An 8,238-nucleotide genomic window follows, 5' to 3' on the forward strand; every position below is an offset into this window, starting at 1 on the left:
TCTGTGTTAGACTATCAAGGGACAAATCATTGAAACTGGAAAAGGTTTCTGAACAACCGCCGACACGGTCCTTACCTAACACCTCCACATCTTTGAGGTAGGAGGAGGTTACAGAGCGTTCATTTAAAATTTAATTCCTGATTGGTTGAATCTTTTTATTAAAAAATTCCACAAAGTCATTAGCAGAATAAGTAGAACTATTTGGGTTAAGTTGTCTGGTGTCATGAACCAGAACGGACACTCTGATCCAATTGCGTCAGTTTCAGAGTTTTTATTGACAAGGATCGTTGGAACAGGCTTGGGACGTCGGCTCTCGCTGGTCGAAAGCCTCTTCGGGCGGAACGGCAGCTCCGTGATGAAAAGCGTAAGGTGCAGCGTAGCGGGTAAGTCGGTGGCCGGGGCGGGAGAGTAGATCGTAAAACTTGTAACAGAAATAGGTCAGGCAACGAGAGGCAGGCATGAATCAGGCAAGAGAAATCGTATTTTGGAGTCACACTCAGAGATACGAGGAGTACACTCCAACGTCCATCTCTGGACGCTGACAGCTTAAGTGGGGAACACCATCCAATCAGGAAGCGCACTCCAGCGCGCCACATGATTACCCCAGGTGGCTCCACTTAGGTAATCACGACAGAACCCCCCCCTCAAGGGACGGCCCCAGAAGTCCCCCAGGAAAAAAATAAATAATCCAAGACACGTCACAGGGAAACATAGGTAATCCAAGGGAACAAAAAGTCATAGGCAGATCACAAGTAATCCCAAAAGATACGTCACCGATAATCCAATAATATGCGTCCAGTAGTCCCCTGACGAGCCACAGAAGATCCACAAATATCACACCGGCGATTCCCAGGAACGGATAAACAATCCGCCGGTAGAACAGAAAGAAAAAAAAATTCCACAGGTAAACAGAGAACTATGTAACAGCGCAGTACCTCTCAGAATTCCTCCGAATGGACGGACACCCCATCGTCAGCATCTGGAGGGGCGGCAGCGGGTGGGTCCGCAGGTGGAATAGTAGCAGCGCCGGACCCACGAGGACGACCACGTCGCGGCGCTGGTTGGTCTGGATGTAGTCGATGGAACTCCGCCACGAGAGATCGGTCCAGGATCTGCCCGCTGGGGACCCATGATCTCTCCTCCGGATCGTATCCCTCCCAGTCGACCAAGTACTGGAACCCCCGACCCCTGCGTCGGGAGCGGAGCAGGCGGCGCACCGTGTAGATAGGTTCCCCGTCCAGAAGGCGCGGAGCCGGGGAAGGAGGTGGTATGGGTGCCAACGGGCTCTGGCTGACGGGCTTGATTCGGGAAACATGAAACGTGGGGTGCACTCTCATAGACCTTGGTAGGCGGAGACGGACTGCTGAGGAGTTGATAATCCTTTCAATAGGAAATGGGCCTAGATATCGAGGAGCCAGTTTCCTCGACTCAACCCTCAGTGGTAGATCAGCGGATGAAAGCCAAACACTCTGGCCCACATGGTAATTCGGAGCAGGACTCCTCCGTCGATTAGCCCCGACTGAATGAGCCTTGCCTGCCCGAAGGAGTGTGGCCCGGGCACGAGCCCCGATTCGCCGACAGCGGCGTGCGTTTGCCGTAGCTGACGGACAGGAGCTGGGACCCGCTTGATCAGGTAGAGCCTCTCAGACTCGGGATTCAATATCCCAGGAAACCGCCGCCACCATACGGGAAGCCGGAAGAACCGTCGCAGGACCCTGAGGTATCTCATTGGGATTCTGGAATTGCCGGGAACGGGCGTCGGGCTTCACATTACGAGATCCAGGTCTGTAAAGTTAAAACGGGTGAAGAACAGGGACCAACGTGACTGGCGTGGGTTTAGCCGCTTGGCCGATCTAATATATTCCAAATTTTTGTGGTCTGTCCAAACTATGAACGGCACCGTTACCCCCTCCAACCAATGCCGCCATTCTTCCAAGGCTAGCTTGACGGCCAACAACTCACGATCCCCCACGTCGTAGTTGCGTTTGGCCGGGGACAACCGCCGGGAAAAGAAGGCGCACGGGAGCATCTTCTGGTCTTTGTTTGACCGTTGGGACAAGACGGCCCCCACTCCCACATCTGAGGCGTCCACCTCCACTACAAGTTGGCGTGCGGGGTCAGGTACCTGGAGTATGGGGGCCGTAGAGAAATGGTTCTTTAAACAGTTAAAGGCTGCATCGGCCGCGGGGGACCACCGGAATGGCTCCTTAGGGCTGGTGAGGAACGTGAGGGGAGCTGCCACCGAACTGTAGTTCCTGATGAACCTCCGGTAAAAGTTGGCAAATCCAAGGAATTGTTGGAGTTTCTTGCGAGACTCCGGGACAGGCCAAGAGGTGACAGCTGATACCTTGGCAGGTTCCATCTGAAGGCTCCCCTCCGACACAATGTAGCCCAGGAACGAAACTGTCTTGGCATGAAACTCGCACTTCTCCGCTTTAACAAATGAAGAGTTCTCCAGGAGACGACGGAGAACAAGCTGGACATGCTTTTGGTGCTCTTCGAGGGACTTCGAAAAAATCAAAATATCATCCAGGTACACAAATACAAAGCGATTAAGCACATCTCGTAAAAAGTCATTAATCAAAGATTGGAAAACGGCTGGGGCGTTGGTTAACCCGAACGGCATTACCAGGTACTCGTAGTGGCCGGTGGGTTTGTTGAATGGCGTCTTCCACTCATCTCCCACCCGGATACGGACTAAATGGTAGGCGTTACGCAGGTCAAGCTTAGTGAAGATCGTGGCCCCTTGTAGAAGTTCAAATGCAGAGGCAAGCAGTGGCAAGGGATAGCGATTTTTAACAGTGATGTCGTTAAGCCCTCGATAGTCTATACAGGGTCGGAGTGACCCGTCCTTCTATTCCACAAAGAAGAACCCCGCCCCCGCTGGGGAAGAGGAGGGCCGAATAATACCAGCCGCCAAGGCATCAGAAATGTACTCCTCCATGGCCTCCCTCTCGGGAATAGACAAGGAGTAGAGGCGGCCCAGAGGAGGAACGGATCCTGGCAGAAGGTCAATCGCGCAGTCGTAAGGTCTATGAGGGGGCAGGGAAGAGGCCTTAGCTTTACTGAAGACTTCCCGTAGGTGGTGGTAACAGACTGGGACCTTGGACATATTGGGTGGAGCCCTTGTGTAAGCAGGGTGATCCGGGTAAGGAGCGGCTCGCAGACAGGTTTGGTGACAGTCCATGCCCCATTCTAGTATCGACTCAGTGCGCCAGTCGAAATGTTGGACCAACCATGGATGACCCAGAACGAGGGGTTGGCTCGGGGAGTGAAGTAAATGGAATCGGATCTTCTCTCGGTGATTTCCAGACAACTGTAATTCTATGGGTTCAGTTATTTGAGACACGGTGCCTAACAGGTGACCATCTAAAGCCCGAGCTGATACCGGATTAGGAAGGGGTTTAACAGGTATCCCCATTTTGTGTGCGAGGGACAGATCAAGGATTTTGCTTCAGCGCCAGAATCGATCAGGGCATGTAAGGACTGAGATGAACCGGAAAGAATGAGATTGCCCCGGAGGACCGGTCTATCAGTCTTGGGGAACGAAACTAAAGCCGAGCTCAATCGGACGTCCCCTATGTCCGACGAGCGTTTGGCTTTTAACGGGCAATTGACCACCCTATGACCCTGGCCGCCGCAGTAAAAACATAGCCGTTCGGAACGCCTTCGCTGGCGCTCTTCGACGGAGAGGGAGGTACGATCCACCTCCATCATCTCATAAGATGTGGTAGACGTGGTTGGGGGGTTCGGTACATTACTAGCTTCTTGAACTTGTCTGGTGACGAATTGGCTGGGACCTTCCCTCTCTCTGCGTCTCGCCTGAACCCTACGGTCGATCCGGGCGGTCAAGTCGATAGCTTCGTCAAGTGTTGCCGGAGGGGCGTGGGATACTAATTCATCCTTGAGATAACCGGACAAACTGTGGAGGTAGGCGTCGACCTGCGCCTCTTCATTCCAGTGACTTTGGGCTGCTAGCGTACGAAAGTCGATCGCATAGTCGGCAATGGAACGTCTCCCCTGGCGAATGTTCATGATCGAACGGGCGGCGTCGACCGATGAGGAACCCGAGTCAAATACCTTGATCATTTCCTGGCCAAGTAGGTTAAAGGAGGTGCATACTGTCGCCCCCCGTTCATATGCGGCCGTTCCCCAAAGGCGGGCTCTTCCAGTCAAATGATTTATTCCATAAGCCACCTTCGTCTTTTCGTTCACAAAGCTGCATGGCTGTAGGTCAAATATTAGTCGGCAATTTATGAGGAAGGGGCGGATCTGGGCGGGATCTCCACCGAATTTCTCCGGCGAACCCACTCGTGGTTCAACAATGCAGGTGCCGGACTGATCGGGAAGGGGCGGACCCGGATTTTGTGGCCGGGCTGCTAGGGAAGTGTTGCTTTGCTGCTCGAACAATTGCTGGTGTCGCTGTACTTGCCGAACCAGGATGGACACGTCATGGGCTATTTGTTGTACCGCGCCTTCAGTGTGCAGTAGGCGCTCTAACGCGGATTGCTGATCGGCATTTCCGCAGTCTCCGGAGGTAGGGGAAACTTCCGCTGGATCCATGTTAGGGTTTGAGTGTTCTGTCATGAACCAGAACGGACACTCGGATCCAATTGCGTCAGTTTCAGAGTTTTTATTGACAAGGATCGTTGGAACAGGCTTGGGACATCGGCTCTTGCTGGTCGAAAGCCTCTTCGGGCGGAACGGCAGCTCCGTGATGAAAAGCGTAAGGTGCAGCGTAGCGTAGCGGGTTATTCGGTGGCCGGGGCGGGAGAGTAGATCGTAAAACTTGTAACAGAAATAGGTCAGGCAACGAGAGGCAGGCATGAATTAGGCAAGAGAAATCGTGGGTACCTTGTATTTTGGAGTCACACTCAGAGATACGAGGAGTACACTCGAACGTCCATCTCTAGACGCTGACAGCTTAAGTGGGGAACACCATCCAATCAGGAAGCGCACTCCAGCGCGCCAGATGAATACCCCAGGTGGCTCCACTTAGGTAATCACGACAGTCTGGTAAGTTTTGCCATGGTGTCAAACAAAAATTTTGGATTATTCTTATGTTTAACAATAATCTTAGAGAAAAACGATGCTTTAACTGAGGCAAGAGCTACTTTATATTTCAGCAAGCTGTCACACCAGGCCAGTCGGAAGACTTCCAGCTTAGTAGTGCGCCATTTTCGTTCAAGTTTTCTTCAACCTTGTTTGAGTGACCTGGTTTATTCAGTAAACCAAGGTGTATGCTTCTTAGGTCGAAATTTATGCCTTAGGGGCGCCACAGAATCAAGAACATTAACCAAAGCAGTATTAAAGTTGTTTGTAAGGGAGTCAACAGACCCAGTGTACGAAGGGACGGCTGCAGTTACCATAGGTAATAGTTCTTTTAAAGCTAATGCCGTTGTAGGGCGGATATTGCGACTGCTCAAGCCTAAATTTTCCTTATCACAGTAAGCATTAAAGAGCACCTCACACTTAACAAGATAGTGATCAGAGATGGCATTATGATACAGTAACACCGTAACATTTGAGGCTACAATGCCAGAACAAGATCTCGAGTGTTCCCATCTTTATGAGTGGGCACATCAACTATTTGATTGAAACCAAATGTATCAATCAGTGACTTAAAAGCAATTGCAAGTGAATTTGATGGGGAGTCTATGTGAATATTAAAATCACCAATAATTACAACATTGTCTGCATACGTTACTAAGTCTGATAACCGTTCCAAAAATGTATCAAAAAAATTTGAGTATGGTCCAGGTGGGCGATACAAAACAACTACATAAATTGGTGTTGACATTAAGGACCCTTATAACAAGTGCTTCAAACATTTTAAAAACAGTAGGGGTACCAGGAGTAAATTTCAACTTACCTTCCGATACAAGAGCAGCGCCTCCACCTTTTTTGCATGGTCGTGCCAAGTGCGAACTCACAAACTTAGGGGGAGAAGCCTCATTTAACACTACAAACTCATTTGGTTTTAACCAGGTCTCAAAAAGGCTAATAAGGTTAAGATTGTGTTCATTAATAAGGTAATTGACAAGTAAAGCTTTGGAGGCTAGTGATCTAATATTTAGAAGGCAAAGTTTCAGCACTGTGGACTGAGCTGAACCCTTTCCTGAGTTTTGAACCTTAATGGCAACCTTAGTGGTAACCTCCTCAGGATTATACTGCCAGTCCCGGGTCTTGTGCCTTGCATGACGGCAGATGCGGCCCCAATTCCATACCACAGGAATATTGTTGACAGGTGGAATAGCAGGATGATTAGTGGTAGAAAATAATGTTATTTATTCTCCCTCCTCACCTAACAAGGGAGAATCAGAGGTAAGAAGCACAGAATATGATGTTATAGAAGAGTACAGATCAGGGTCTGTGGTGCAGGCAATGGAACGCTCTAAAATACAAAAACTATGTGAATTGCATGAATCTAGCATAGCGCTTGTTAGCTCTAGCAATACAGACTCTACACCTGTGGTTACAGGTTCACTAATCACCTGTGACCTGGCCTGCACTAGTGTACCCTGTCATGGAAGGCTTAAACAGTACTCTATATTTTTAGAAAGAGCGAGAGCACCTTCCCACTTAGGGTGAAGGCTGTTTCTCCTCAGCAGGTCAGGTCGGCCCCAGAAAGCAGGCCAGTTATGCACATACCTAAATCCCTGCTGACTACAGAAACTTGCCAGCCACCGGTTTAGCGAGACTAGTCTGCTAAACCTCTTGTCATTGCCTCTCGCAGGCAATTACTCGATGCCGAGTCATCTTTCTGGCGAGATTACATGTCCTAGGAATATTTTCCTTTGTAATCTCAGATTGCCTCATTTTAGTATCATTAGAGCCAACGTGAATGACTATATCGGTGTCTAGATTTGCATGTCAGCTCCCTCAAATTAGCCTCAATGTCGGGTGCTCTGGCCCCAGAAATACACATAACTGTGGCTGGGGTGCTAAGCTTTATGTTACGGGTGATGAAGTCACCTATAACTAGGGTGCGGGAGCCAGTAGACCGGGGTGGAGTGGGACTAGGTAGGGGAAAAGGGGAATGAATGTATTTGCCTGTTTGACGGGGATGCTGTACAACAAGACTCTGTTTGGTGTGGGTTGCCTAACACACAAACTAAATAGTTCTGTTCATCATGGGGCAGACACAATAAATGTTGGCCTTGAGAATGTCATGTTCAATATCTACCAGCACTTCCATATTTAAATAGTGCACGTGCACACTTAGAACCTGAAGGAGTACTGTGTCTTTGTTGACATTGAGTACAGAAAGATGCTTTCTCACAGCAAGACAAGGTGGCTGTCATTGTTCCCAGGCATTGAGAGAACGATACAGATGTTCCCAGCATTATTTCTGTTTCAGCAAAAGCCACCTATAGTGATCAAGATATTTTTGGGAGAAAGCTTTCAGTGAAATTTACCTCGGCACATGCACTCACTCGTGTCTGTGTTCCACACCCACATTCAAGGGATGGAGAAGGAGAACAACTCCATTATGGAGGTGAAGAAAACATCCAGACCATTCTTCTTTAACGCAAGAGCAGCTTCTTGTCTCTTAAAGTTAAGGGACTACTAGCACAAAAGCGCAGCAATTGACTTGGTAAGGGCTGTGACCAGTTCTGTGCGGATGTGCAAGGTCTGTACAGTGCATGTCTGTAGTATCTGGAGAAGTGAATGACTCCCATGGAAGAGTTCCCCACATTCATGTGGATGAATCTGAGTGAGCCACCAGATTGGAATGATGTGGAGGCCTGCATCCAGTTCCAGGGAGAAAATGGGGTGACAATTGATGATGTGAAGTGTTTTGACCAGGTCACCAATCTGAGGAAATTCACAGAAAGGTGCAACAGTGATGAGGAGTTCAGTAGCTTGCAGATGCACCAGAAGTGGACAAAATATTTTGAGACAGCCAAAAGCATTGCATGTTATTATGAACTCCTGAAGACTTCACAGTTTGTCTTTGCACTTCCTTCTCATGATGCCAATGTTCAGAGAGATTCCTCATTGATGCAGAGCCAGTGGGCTAATGAGAGGAACAGGCTTTCTATTGAGTCACTGAAGTAGTTTCTATTTGTGTAATACAATTTCAAAGACACTTTTTGCAGACTTTCATCCCTTTTTTTTAGCAAACGAAAACTGCTGGGGAAGATCAGCTCTTCAGCAAAATATGGATGGGCAGAAAAGGAACATGAAGAAGAAAGTCTAGAAGAATAAAAACGGGGTTGAGGAAGAAAAAAAAGA

The sequence above is a fragment of the Urocampus carinirostris genome, chromosome 4 (genome assembly GCF_059441175.1).
Source record: "Urocampus carinirostris isolate Australia breed hairy pipefish chromosome 4, RoL_Ucar_1.0, whole genome shotgun sequence".
NCBI classification, from domain to species: domain Eukaryota; kingdom Metazoa; phylum Chordata; class Actinopteri; order Syngnathiformes; family Syngnathidae; genus Urocampus; species Urocampus carinirostris.